General features: G+C 44.3%; 1 protein-coding gene across 5 annotated transcripts in view; it reads right to left on the reverse strand.

The window, feature by feature from the left end:
• Positions 1-15,000, reverse strand: part of fars2 (phenylalanyl-tRNA synthetase 2, mitochondrial) — a 163,691-nt gene that overhangs the window by 144,275 nt on the left and 4,416 nt on the right. For 2 of the 5 annotated variants that reach the window (XM_028569384.1, XM_028569385.1), the window contains exon 2: positions 14,562-14,777. The exons of 1 other annotated variant lie outside the window; for it this stretch is intronic. The gene's annotated coding sequence lies outside the window, so the exon portion shown is untranslated. Of the gene's footprint in view, positions 1-14,557; positions 14,819-15,000 lie in introns of all 5 variants that reach the window. 2 more of the 5 variants (XM_028569383.1, XM_028569386.1) reach the window with 2 other exon arrangements.

Here is a 15,000-nt window from a genome sequence, read left to right on the forward strand (position 1 = left end):
TCCACTAGACTCCATGTAAATAATCAGGACTTTTAGCATGTATAGAGCCAGCATATCTCCACATGTAAATGGGTGAATTAAGGGTTTATTTCAACCAAACCAGAGTGGTGATTGTCGGAACAGTGGAAAGATGAACCAAGACGGCTTTTGGTAGTTTTATTTAGTTTCTGTCCACTTTGAATGAAGTGTGTTTTACGATGATTAAATCACTGTTTATTTACATGGAGTCTGGTGGAGGTTTGCTTTGGGTAAAAGCGTCAGCTAAATGAAATTTATTGTAACATACAAGGAAAGCAAAGAAAAGGAGAGGAGAGACAAGGAAGGGAAAGAAGAGAAGTAAGAACAAGGAGGAAAGGAAAGGAGAAAAGAGGAGAGGAAACATGGAAGGTAAATGAAAGGAGAGGAGAGGAAACGAGGCTAAAAAAACATCTTATCTGACTGAACCTTGGCTAAGAAAATGATGGTTATAGAACGTGAAAAATAAACTAACATGTTGCACTTTGTAGTTCGGTTTATTAAAGCTCTTCTTCTATGTGTCCTTAGTTTGGACCTTCATGGCTCAATGCACTTTCTGGAAGTCGCTTTGGATAAAAGCTTCGGCTAAATGAAATGTAATGCGATGTCACCATGGGAAGGGAAGGGAATAAGAGGAAACAAGGAAGGGAAAGGAGAGAGAGAAGGGTTGAGCGACTCGAGTGAGTGACAGGAGAGGAGAGGAGGAAGAAGAGGAGTGTCTGACAAGATGAAGAGAGAAGGAAAGTTTTATGGTTGGAGGAGAAAAGTGCCGAGGCTGCAGCTCTCCGCCACCCAGCAGCTCCACGATACATCCAATCGGTTTCCCATCACTGTCACACACACACACGCACGCACACGCACACGCACACACACAGTTTACTGTACATTAATCACTGCACATTTTTACACACATATATATATATATTCTTGTCCGTTGACACACACACACCCACACATTTACACACACACACAACCACCACCACACACACCCACACACAACCTCCCATCCACACACACACACACACACACACCCCCTCCCATCCACACACACACACACAACCTCCCATCCACACAAAACCTCACACACACAGACTCTCACACACACAACGTCCCATCCACACACACACAACGTCCCATCCACACACACACACACAAAACCTCACACACACACACACAAAAACCTCCCATCCACACACACACACACACACACACACAACCTCCCATTCACACACACACACACTCACACACACACACACACACACATCCTCCCATCCACACACATACACACACAACCTCCCATCCACACACACACAACCTCCCATCCACACACAACCTCTCACACACACACACTACCTCACACACACACTACCTCACACACACACTACCTCACACACACACTACCTCACACACACACACACACACACACACACACACACACACACACACACACACACACACACACACACACACACACACACACACACACACACACACACACACACACACACACACTTAGTTACTGACACAAAAACTCTCCTTTACACACTTGTAAGACTCTCTGTAGCTACCACTTTTTGGTAAAAAGCTGCCCTCTTCATCCTGTCTCATTTATTCCCCTTTATATCCCCACCGGTTCTTATTACTCCACGCTCTGCTCGGGGCCTCTTTTATGGCTACGAGGCCGGCCGATCGATCGCTCTGCGTCCCGAGAGACTTTATCTAGGGCCGATCTGAATCAGTCATCCTCCGCAGTGACCACACACCAGCACCTCAAAGCTGTCCCGTTCATACACAGTGGCTTCAGGGGGGGGAGGGACGGATGGAAATATTGTGGAAATATATATGTCTACGCTGCAAAATAGAAAGTTTACTTGTGTTTGTGGCTGTCATGCAGGATGTTAACCCTTAAAAAACACGTATACTTCAAGTAGTTCTCACTCCGAACTTCCCTAATCCTAAACCCAACTGTCCCGTTCTTCTTTACCTAAACCCAACTGTCCCGTTCTTCTTCACCTAAACCCAACTGTCCCGTTCTTCTTCACCTAAACCCAACTGTCCCGTTCTTCTTTATCTAAACCCAACTGTCCCGTTCTTCTTTACCTAAACCCAACTGTCCCGTTCTTCTTTACCTTATTCCCATGTGTCCCGTAAACGTACCTTTTATAAGCCCACCCCCGACCTTTTCCTTAACCTAACTGCGTCAAAAGTGACGCCAATTGTCCCGACCAGGCGCGTTTAGTTTAGATCAGACACTTAAGGAGTCATTTAGCATCAACAACGCCAAAAACACCCGAAAAAGCGCCCTTATTTTACACGATGGGAGTGAGAATGGGTTGATATGTTAAGGCAGATTTTTAGCATTTTTGCTCAAACAAATGTACTTAAAACTGAATTCTTGAGCAAAATCTTTAGTGAGATCACATTGTAACTTTTCATTGTGTTGTAAAATGACAAATTAACCGTATACCCAAAGTAACCACGTAATCTTGCTACCCAAAGTAATCTTGCTGATAAAAATGAATAAACAAAAAAGGAGCGTTTTCATAGGTTGGCGCCCCCTAGTGGTGGCAGAAAATGCTTCCTCATATCTGAACCAGAGAAGGGCACGGTGGCTGATTGAGAAAGAGTAACAAGAAGTTCCCTTCCCGGATGCTGTTTGTTTAATAGAAAAATGTGAAAATAAAGTTATTTCAAATGAAATTGGAAGTTAAAAAAGTGTAATTGTGTAGTAGTGTATTATTGACGGAAGTGAAGCTCCACTCAGGGATCCTAAGAGGTTGATTCAGGATTTCATTTTTATTCTCGGCACATTTTCAGTTTGTTAAAAATACACTGAATCTGACTCCAACTCCACCGTAGAGAGACTGCCTGTACACACCTGGGTGTGTGTGTGTGTGTGTGTGTGTACGTGTCTCTTTGTGTGTGTCTCTGTGTGTGTGTGTGCCTGTGTGTGTGTGTGTGTGTGTGTGTCTCTGTGTTTTCGTGTGTGCGCCTGTGAGTGTGTGTGTCTCTGTGTGTGTGTGTACGTGTGTATATGTGCACGTGTCTCTGTGTGTGTGTGTATGTGTGTGTCTGTGAGCATGTGTGTGTACGTGTCTGTGTTTGTGTCTGTGTGCGTATGTGTCTCTCTGTGTGTGTGTGTCTGTCTGTCTCTGCGTGTGTGTGTGTGTGTGTGTGTGTGTGTGAGACAGAAAAAGAGAGAGGAAGTGTGTAGGAGTGTGAATACTGGCTGCAGCAGAGTAAACATATGCTCAAAAGGCAATGGAAAGACTGCAGATTGGAAATTGAAAAAATGACGCAAACACACATGGAGAGAGAGAGAGAGAGAGAGAGAGAGAGAGAGAGAGAGAGAGAGAGAGAGAGAGAGAGAGAGAGAGAGAGAGAGAGAGAGAGAGAGGTTTTTGGCTAATTTTGCAGCTTTGCAATTCATATTTTCAGTGTTTTGTGATTAGAAAGAAGCCGTTTAGCCGCCTCCACACGCAGCGAGGCCCTCTGGGTTCAATGTTTGATCATTAAAAAACAATACGGACACATCTCAGCTCCTTAAAAACACATACAGACACATCTCAGCTCCTTAAAAACACATAGACACATCTCAGCTCCTTAAAAAACACATACGGACACATCTCAGCTCCTTAAAAACACATATGGACACATCTCAGCTCCTTAAAAACACATATGGACACATCTCAGCTCCTTAAAAACAATACAGACACATCTCAGCTCCTTAAAAACACATACAGACACATCTCAGCTCCTTAAAAACAATACAGACACATCTCAGCTCCTTAAAAACAATACAGACACATCTCAGCTCCTTAAAAACAATACAGACACATCTCAGCTCCTTAAAAACACATATGGACACATCTCAGCTCCTTAAAAACACATACGGACACATCTCAGCTCCTTAAAAACACATAGACACATCTCAGCTCCTTAAAAACACAGACACATCTCAGCTCCTTAAAAACACATAGACACATCTCAGCTCCTTAAAAACACATACAGACACATCTCAGCTCCTTAAAAACACATACAGACACATCTCAGCTCCTTAAAAACACATAGACACATCTCAGCTCCTTAAAAACACATACAGACACATCTCAGCTCCTTAAAAACAATACAGACACATCTCAGCTCCTTAAAAACACATACAGACACATCTCAGCTCCTTAAAAACACATACAGACACATCTCAGCTCCTTAAAAACACATACAGACACATCTCAGCTCCTTAAAAACAATACAGACACATCTCAGCTCCTTAAAAACAATACAGACACATCTCAGCTCCTTAAAAACAATACAGACACATCTCAGCTCCTTAAAAACAATACAGACACATCTCAGCTCCTTAAAAACAATACAGACACATCTCAGCTCCTTAAAAACACATCTCAGCTCCTTAAAAACAATACAGACACATCTCAGCTCCTTAAAACACATACAGACACATCTCAGCTCCTTAAAAACACATACGGACACATCTCAGCTCCTTAAAAAATAATACAGACACATCTCAGCTCCTTAAAAACACATACAGACACATCTCAGCTCCTTAAAAACACATACAGACACATCTCAGCTCCTTAAAAACAATACAGACACATCTCAGCTCCTTAAAAACAATACAGACACATCTCAGCTCCTTAAAAACACAGACACATCTCAGCTCCTTAAAAACAATACAGACACATCTCAGCTCCTTAAAAAATAATACAGATACATCTCAGCTCCTTAAAAACACATACGGACACATCTCAGCTCCTTCACAACATCTGCTGTGGCTGGAAACACACGCCGTGTTGCACACTGCACGATCTGTTCCACGCTAGCCTCCATTGGGAAGCTAACGTTAGTTTAGCTAACCGCTAGCTGACCGCTAGATTCAGTTTAAAATGACGTTAAGTCAAACTTAATGGGAGAAGCAGGCTACAGCTACAGCTACATGAAGACTTTACAGTAATAACACTAAAGACAAGTATTGAGTGATTGGATTTAAATGAGCACAAGTAAAGTAGAGCTGACCTAACAGCTGTTATATATGTTAACGTTTATTTTCAAGTTTTATTTTGAGGGTCTTTTAAAGTTATTACATGCTGTCTCAGCTAGCGGTTAGCCGAATTAGCTCTCTCTCTCTCTCTCTCTCTCTCTCTCTCTCTCTCTCTCACCCTCCTTTCCCCATCCCTCCTCCACACTGCCTCCTCTCCCAGTTTGACCCAGTCACTCCTCCTGAAATCTCCCAACTCATCAGCTCTTCCAAACCCACTACCTGCTCCCTTGACCCCCCTCCCTAATCCGCTCCTGAAGTCCTGCCTCCCGGTGCTATGCCCCTACCTCACTAACCTCTTCAACTCCTCACTGTCCCTTGGAACTGTCCCCTGCTGCTATCACCCCAATCCTTAAAAAAACCTGGCCTGCATCCCTCCTCTCTCAACAACTACCGCCCAATATCCAACCTCCCCTTTCTGTCTAAAACCCTGGAACGCATAGTCGCCTCACAACTACAAACCCATCTTCATGCCAAAAACCTATTTGAACCCCTCCAATCTGGTTTTCGCCCCCTCCACAGCACAGAATCCGCTCTCCTCAAAGTCCTCAATGACCTCCTCACCTCTGCTGATGCCGGTTCCCTCAACATCCTCATCTTCCTCGACCTGAGTGCAGCCTTCGATAACGTGAGCCATAACATCCTGCTCACCAGACTAAAAGACCTCGGTATCGAAGGTACTGCACTCAACTGGCTCCACTCCTACCTAGCCAACAGATCCCATTTCATCTCTCTCCACAACCACATCTCTGCCACAGCCACGGTCACTCAAGGTGTTCCCCAAGGCTCCGTACTCGGCCCCCTCCTCTTCATCATCTCCATCCTCCCTCTTGGTCAGATACTCCGCCACTTCAACCTGGACTTCCACTGCTATGCCGATGACACCCAGATCTACCTCAGCACCAAATCCCCTCACAATCCTCCCCTCTCCCACATCAACTCCTGTCTGTCAGCTATTAAAACCTGTATGCAACACAACTTCCTCAAACTCAACAGCGACAAAACAGAATTCCTCCTCATCGGCTCCAAATCCACACTCAGCAAAACCAATAAACCCACCCTCACCATCGACGGCACCATTGTCCCCCCCATCTCCCCAGGCCCGCAACCTTGGCGTTATCTTTGATTCCACCCTCTCCCTTGAGCCTCACATCCGTCAAGTCATTTAAACCTCCTTTCACCTCCGCAACATCGCCAAAATCAGTCCCTCTCTCACACCCCCTGCTGCTGAAAGACTCATTCACGCAATCATCTCCTCCCAACTGGACTACTGCAACTCACTTCTCCTCGGCATCAGCTCTACCAACATCAACCGACTCCAACTGGTCCAGAACTCCTCGGCATCAGCTCTACCAACATCAACCGACTACAACTGGTCCAGAACTCCTCGGCATCAGCTCTACCAACATCAACCGACTCCAACTGGTCCAGAACTCCTCGGCATCAGCTCTACCAACATCAACCGACTCCAACTGGTCCAGAACTCCTCGGCATCAGCTCTACCAACATCAACACTCCAACTGGTCCAAACTCCTGGCACCACCAACATCAACCCCAGGTCCAGAACTCCCTAAAAACATCAACCGACTCCAACTGGTCCAGAACTCCCGCCCCATCATCCCCGCTCCAAATCCTGGCACCACATCACTCCAGTCCTAAAAACAACTCCACTGGCTTCCTATCTCCCACCGGATCACCTACAAAATCCTGGTTCTCCCCTACAAAGCCCTCCACCATCTGGCCCCCTCATACCTCACTGACCTCCTCTCCCCCTACCAACCCTCTCGGTCCCTCAGACCCCAAGTCCAAACTCTGCAGTTTTGGGGACCGAGCCTTCTCCAGAGCAGCTCCCAGGCGCTGGAACTCCCTCCCCCAAGAGATCCGCACCTCTGAGTCCCTCACCATCTTCCAGTCCCGCCTCAAGAGCCATCTCTTCACCTCTGCCTACCCATAGCCCCCCTGCCACCCCTCCCTTTTTCATCTGAATCTTGTTTTGTTCTACTAGTTTTGTTTTGTTTGTTTTGGTTTGTTTTTATAATCTACCCTGCCCTGTAAAGCAACTTTGAGTCCATGAAAAGCGCTATATAAATTCAATTTATTATTAGTTGTGTGTGGTTGTGTCTGTTGTGTGTTGTGTCTGTTGTGTGGTTGTGTGTGTCTGTTGTATGTTGTGTAGTTGTGTGTGTGTGCGTCTGGTGTGTATGTGTGTGTGTCTGTTGTTTGTTGTGTGGTTGTGTGTGTCTCTTGTGTGGTTGTGTGTGCATGTCTTGTGTGTGTGTGTGTGTGTGTGTGTGTGTGTGTGTGTGTGTGTGTGTGTGTGTGTGTAAAATAACTTAAAATAACTCACCACAACAATATACTGAAACATCTAAACTCACAGGATTATTTTGCATAAAAAAAAAAAAAAAAAAAAAAAAAAAAAAAAACATTTACCTTCACACCGTTAATATAATATTTACATGTGATGCATAAAGAGCTCATTATGAACCATAAACTCCATCAGACAGCAGAGCGAGAGGAGAGGAGCTTTAACCCTGTGCCGGGTCCTCGGAGAGAGAGCTCTAGCTTCACCTTCCTACCTGCGGCACCTTTAAGACTTATTTAAATGATTAATGTTAAAGTCTCGTTGTGTGCGTGGAGTTTGAGTCCTGACATTCTCTCGGTTTATCAGCTACCGTATTTTCAGGACTATAAGTCGCATTTATTTAGAATTTATATATATTTTTTTTCCCCATCTGTCAACTACACAATAGCACACAGAACAACTATGATACCAGGGTGTGGAGCACGGATGTATTAAAAGTAGGGCTGGGGAAAAAAAATCAATTTGATTTAAAAAAATCGAGTTGGTAGGTTAAATTGATTCATATTTTCAATTTTTTTAGATTATTTTTTTTCAGTCCAAATACAGTATAAATTATTTGGATGTTTAACAATCTTTGTTGCACACTGCACAGTGACTTTTCACTTAGAGAAAGGGTTTGCCTTTTGCAATTTTGTTTATGTTGATGCACAGTAAATATATATTTTTAAAATATATTTACAGTTCGCAGTTATTTTGTTTTAAATGGAAAGGGGGTAAAAATCTAATAGTGAATTGCGTTTTTTATAAAAAAAAAAAAAAATAAATAAAATAAAAAAAAAAAATCACAGATTTTTTTTATGGAAAAAGAAAATCGCCCAGCTCTAATTAAAAGGCTTGGAGACGTAACTTCACCGTGAACGAGCCCCTCCCGACTCGTTCCTCCTCCTCTGGCCATCTAGCTTTCAGCCCCCGATTAGCCGATTAGCTTTGTTTGATTTCTTCACTGCAGTAAGAGTCACCTTTTCTCCAGTCTCCCTCACAAGTTTCTCCCTCATTTCAAACTTTATTTCTGCTGCTCGATTACCGTTTTCGGGGCTGCATATTTTACTACTCAGTTGTCTTTAGGAGTAGCGTTCTAGTTGTCAAAAGCCTAGAGCGCCCTCTCGTGGCTGTAGACGGTAATGTTTTCAGTATTAATTAACATGTAAAAACATGTTAAATTATATATATTTTGATATATAAGTCGCACCTGACTATAAGTCGCAGGACCAGCCAAAGTAGGAAAAAAAGTGCGACTCATAGTCCCGAAAATACGGTACTTAAAATGTGAAGATTTAATGCTTTTCTTAATGCAGAATTGCTGCAGAAAAATGTTCCCGCCGAATTACAGAGAATATTCCGCAGATGTTTGTGCAATGTCATCGTGCAACAGGTCACAGAGAAACAGCCTTTCTTTTACTGTCTATGGAGCCAGCCGACATGAGCTACGATCAGAGCTACTGAGCGTGTGCGAGTGCAATCAAAGATAGTACAGAAGACGAAAAGAGGTCTCACTCTGTAGCTAAAACAGAGACCAGGTGACAAGAGGATCTGAAGCAGTGAGAGAGAGCTAGCAAAAAGCAAAAATATGGTGTTTTTTGAAAATTAAACCATGTAAAACTATTCTAGTACAACCTTAAAATACAGTTATGAACCTGAAAAGGAGCAGAATATGGGCGCTTTAAAATCTGCACCCTGCTAAATGCTCCTGAGACGAGGACGAGCGGAGAGAAAGACCTTTCTGGAACAGGGCCCCGGCTTTCAGTTTCACGGTTAAAACCTGATGTGTGGTTGTGTGGAGGCTCCACGCAGAGCTTTCTCCTCCGTAGACGATCTAATGGAAGTTTATACTGGTGCGCGTCCATCTCGTAGCAGGGCCGAAGTGTGTGTGTGTGTGTGTGTGTGTGTGTGTGTGTGTGTGTGTGTGTGTGTGTGTGTGTGTGTCTGTGTGTGTGTGTGTGTGTGTGATCTTGTGTAAAGGTGTTAACGAGATAACAACCTTTCGTGAACTTGTGAATTTCGCCAGCCGTTTTTTCCTCATTTTCATGGAGACTGTGTGCAGAGTGGAGGGGCTGTGTGTGTGTGTGTGTGTGTGTGTGTGTGTGTGTGTGTGTGTGTGTGTGTGTGTGTGTGTGTGTGTGTGTGTGTGTGTGTGTGTGTGTGTGTGACCGAGAGACAGAGGAGAGACAGGGAGAGCAGGAAATGCAAATGCAACTGAACGAATCGCTGGTTTTAAATAGCGTAAAAAAAAAAAAAAAAAATGTGTCGCCAGTGTTGATTGGGGCTCACCCCACTAATAAGGCTGTGTGTGTGTGTGTGTGTGTGTGTGTGTGTGTGTGTGTGTGTGTGTGTGTGTGTCTGTGTGTGTGTGTGTGTGTGTGTGTGTGTGTGTGTGTGTGTGTATGTGAGTGTCTGTCTGTTGTGTGTGTTTCTGTTGTGTGTGCGTCTGTTGTGTGTTTGTGTGTCTGTGCGTCTGTTGTGTGTGTATGTGTGAGTCTGTTGTGTGTGTGTGTGTGTGTGAGAGTCTGTTGTGTGTGTGTGTGTGTGTGTGTGTGTGTGTGTGTGTGTGTGTGTGTGTCTGTTGGGTGGTTGGGTATGTCTGTTGTGTGGTTGTGTGTGTGCGCACATCTGTTGTGTTTGTGTGCATCGGTGTGTCTGTTGCGGGAGTGTGTGTGTGTGTATGTTGTGTGTGTCTGTTGTGTGGATGTGTGTGCATCTGTTGTGTGTGTCTGTCTGTTGTGTGGTTGAGTTTGGGTGTATGCATGTGTGGTTGTGCGTCGGTTGCATACGTGTGTGTGTGTGTGTGTGTGTGTGTGTGTGTGTGTGTCTGCTGTGTGTGTGTGTGTGTGTGTGTGTCTGCTGTGTGTGTTTGTGTGTCTGTTGTGTGGTTGCGTGTGTGTGCGCGCGAGTGTATGTGTGTGTCTGTCTGTTGTGTGTGTTTCTGTTGTGTGTGTATGTGTGAGTCTTTTGTGTGTGTGTGTGTGTGTGTGTGTGTGTGTGTGTGTGTGTGTGTGTGCGCGCCTGTTGGGTGGTTGGGTGTGTCTGTTGTGTGGATGTGTGTGCTTCGGTTGTGTGTGTGTGTGTGTGTATGTCTGTTGTGTGTGTGCGCACATCTGTTGTGTTTGTGTGCATCTGTGTGTCTGTTGCGTGAGTGTGTGTGTGTGTGTGTTGTGTGTGTGTGTGTGTGTGTCTGTTGTGTTGATGTGTGTGCAGCTGTTGTGTGTGTCTGTCTGTTGTGTGTCTGTTGTGTGTGTCTGTTGTGTGGTTGAGTTTGGGTGTATGCATGTGTGGTTGTGCGTCGGTTGCATACGTGTGTGTGTGGTGTGTGTGTGTGTGTGTGTGTGTGTGTGTGTGTGTTCAGCAGGTTCAGGAAAGGCTTTCCGGAACAGATGGAGGACACACGCACGTAAACACACACGCCAGAGAAATCAAGTTGACATCCTGTGTGATATTTGGACAGCAAAGGACACACACACACACACACACACACACACACACACACACACACACACACACACACACACACACACACACACACACACACACACACACACACACACACACACACACACACACACACACACACACACACACACACACAAATTTGTCTTCACTGACAGCAGAACAAATGCTAGCAGTCTACGTCTAGTTCAGGTCTTTACTTCGGGCCAACTGGACCATCTTGTTATTCCACTATTATTCAGAATAATAGTGGAATAATGTAAACAACCCAGAGAGTTCCCCGAATATTCGAATATTCGTTCGGTGGGTTGGTATTCCATTTGAAAATCTGACATTCGAATGTTCGTTTTTTTTTTTCATTTTGGTTTATTTATCTCTGCATTTAGTCCATTAGTCATTTTTTATGCTTATTCATGTTTAATTACTTATTTCCAAGAAACTTCTGAGTACATTTATGGTAAACACAAGATTTAAAGTGGTGCTTTTGCAGGATTAATTGTGGAGAAACTCAGTTTTACAGATGGTTAATTAACTACATTTATATTGTGCTTTTCTAGTCTTAACCACCTCTCAAAGCTCACAGCTCTGTCAATTAAATCAACTAATCGATTAGTCGACAAAATCCTAGAAGTGTTAGTCGACTAAGAACTTCTTTAGTCGAGGACAGCCCTAATCTATATTGCACCAAATACGACACTATACTCCCTTACCCTATCTCAAGATCCAACCAATATCCAAAATATTAGGCTTTTAGATTTATAATCCCATAAAGTAGGCTGCCCCCACGCTCTATTCACATCGTAGGAAAGTACATCGCTATCGCCAGATGAGTGACAATTTTGTTTTGCAAACTTTCGCTTACCAGTGTGTGATGACAAACAGACAGACACATAGAGATTCCTGCCTTTATTAGAGATAATAATATGCTCATCTCCCTCTCTCCGAAGCTTCCAATATTCAATGCTCATTACTACCGAAGCTTTGAAGCTAAAAAAAAAAAAAAAAAAAATATTCGGACCAGCCCTACACACACACAACAAACAAAAGGTCTGGCTAGTCCACACAGCATTCCTGGATGCAGGGTTTCTACAGGTTTCACCAAGTCAAATTTAAGAAGTTTTAAGACCCTTTTAAGACCATTACTAACGAAATTCAAGACCTGTATCACAACGTCAAAAAACAGATGTCAGAGTCCGGAAACATCGGCTGAAACAATTCCCCCGATTTCCTCATCGGCATTATAGGTCTGGTGTCTACCGTGTGTCCCAAATTAAATTTTACACTGATTTTCCTAAATAGTCGACGCAAATGACCACGCCAATGAAAACTCAAAATACACTGTTTCACATTATTATGCACAACAGAGTCTCAAAACATTTTATGGGTTGTAAAGAACTGAAAATTAGCAGCATTTAGGAGGTCATGTGTACTGAAATCAACAGCTATTTCAGTCAAACCCATCTTAACAGGGCAAGTTACATGTAAACATAGGAGCCCTTCTTTGGTATCACCTGCACAGTTCTGGCATCCATTGTGAGAACTTGTGAGTTTATGGAGAGTTTCTGCTTGAATTTCTCTGCAGGATGTCAGAACTGCCTCCCAGAGCTGCTGTTTGGATGTGAACTGCCTCCACCCAATATCCATGTAAGATAGTGGTTCACGTTTAAACCCCCTACCGCTAGAGGGCCTAGCAGGGCCTAACAGTCCGTAGCAGGGCCTAACAGGGCCTAGCAGGGCCTAACTGTGCCTAGCAGGGCCTAGAAGGGCCTAACAGGGCCTAACAGGGCGTAGAAGGGCCTAGAAGGGCCTAACAGGGCCTAGCAGGGCCTAGAAGGGTCTAACAGGGCCTAGCAGTGCGTAGCAGGGCCTAACAGTGCCTAGCAGGGCCTAGCAGTGTGTAGCAGGGCCTAGAAGGGCCTAACCGGGCCTAACAGTGCGTAGCAGGGCCTAGCAGGGCCTAGCAGGGCCTAACAGTGCCTAGCAGGGCCTAGAAGGGCCTAACAGGGCCTAGAAGGGCCTAACAGTGCGTAGCAGGGCCTAACAGTGCGTAGCAGGGCCTAGAAGGGCCTAACAGGGCCTAGAAGGGCCTAACAGTGCGTAGCAGGGCCTAACAGTGCGTAGCAGGGCCTAACAGGGCCTAACAGTGCGTAGCAGGGCCTAACAGTGCGTAGCAGGGCCTAATAGGGCCTGGCAGGGCCAATCGTATCGCCAGATTCTTGCCAATACACAGCCCTACTTTGTAATGGCATTTTAGCAGAAAACTTCCTCATTCTGCCTTCATCTGCACAAAGCTGTGTGTGGTCTCAATCAGACACACATCTCTTCATGTAACTGGCCCTGTTAACATGCATTTGATTGAAATATTTTTTGATTTCAATAAATAAGACCTCCTAGTGCTGCAACTTCACCCCAGAGTCCAAATCCAAACATTATGGATCCCCCCCCACAGATGTCCCTTCAGTCCAGTCGCTGTAGCCTTTGATTTGGACTTTTATAGCAGCGTCTCTCCTCCACATCAAAGCCTCCGCTCACTGTGACTACATTTGCATTTTTTTTCAGCCAATTAAAAAGCAGAGGTCGTGCTTGTTTACATCTGCTGCAGTTTCCTCGGTGTGACATTAGAAAACTCCCAGGAAATGTGGCTTTATGCAGCGAGAGGGAGGTTAGATGTAAAATATTCATTCAGGAATAAACAGAAATACATGTAAGGTGTTGCAGTGACTTTTTCTCTTAAAGGTCCCATGACATGGTGCTCTTTGGATGCTTTTATATAGACCTTAGTGGTCCCCTAATACTGTATCTGAAGTCCCCTTTATATAGACCTTAGTGGTCCCCTATCTGTATCTGAAGTCTCTTTTATATAGACCTTAGTGGTCCCCTAATACTGTATCTGAAGTGTCTTTTATATAGACCTAGTGGTCCCCCTAATACTGTATCTGAAGTCTCTTTTATATAGACCTTAGTGGTCCCCTAATACTGTATCTGAAGTCTCTTTTATATAGACCTTAGTGGTCCCCTAATACTGTATCTGAAGTCTCTTTTATATAGACCTTAGTGGTCCCCTAATACTGTCTCTGAAGTCTCTTTTATATAGACCTTAGTGGTCCCCTAATACTGTATCTGAAGTCTCTTTTATATAGACCTTAGTGGTCCCCTAATACTGTATCTGAAGTCTCTTTTATATAGACCTTAGTGGTCCCCTAATACTGTATCTGAAGTCTTTTTATATAGACCTTAGTGGTCCCCTAATACTGTATCTGAAGTCTCTTTTATATAGACCTTAGTGGTCCCCTAATACTGTATCTGAACTTACCTTAGTGGTCCCCTAATACTGTACTGAAGTCTCTTTTATATAGACCTTAGTGGTCCCCTAATACTGTATCTGAAGTCTCTTTTATATAGACCTTAGTGGTCCCCTAATACTGTATCTGAACTCTCTTTTATATAGACCTTAGTGGTAAATGTAACATACGGTCACATAGAAACTACATTTATATACGACTATTTAGCAACGGCAAAATACATTTCAGGACATTATTAGTGAACTATTTTATAGTATATATCAGCACTTATTAAATTGTTACAGCCTTAGACGCGCACACACACACACACACACACACACACACACACACACACACACACACACACACACACACACACACACACACACACACACACACCTACTTCTTCAGTCTGTGGATCGAACGGTGCAGCAGAGTTTGCTGATCCAGAGAGAAGGTGCCCTGGATGGATGGATGGATGGATGAACGGATGAACGGGTTGGTAGGCGATCAGGTCCGGGTCACGGGCTGATGTGTCCCAGACCGATTCTTCCGCAGCTTTGAACACGGAGGAGGAAGGGATCGATGTGAGCAGGGGGGGTGGGTTAGATCAGGAGGCCTTGATCCACCAGGCAGAAAGGAGACAGAGGAAAACTCAATCTGCAGCTCACAGCGGTGATTCAAAGTGAGAAAACAACCCACACACACACACACACACACACACACACACACACACACACACACACACACACACACACACACACACACACACACACACACTGTTTGCTGAAAGGCACACACACACACACACACACACACACACACACACACAACTAGTTCTG

The sequence above is a fragment of the Perca flavescens genome, chromosome 22 (assembly GCF_004354835.1).
Source record: "Perca flavescens isolate YP-PL-M2 chromosome 22, PFLA_1.0, whole genome shotgun sequence".
Taxonomy (NCBI): Eukaryota; Metazoa; Chordata; class Actinopteri; order Perciformes; family Percidae; genus Perca; species Perca flavescens.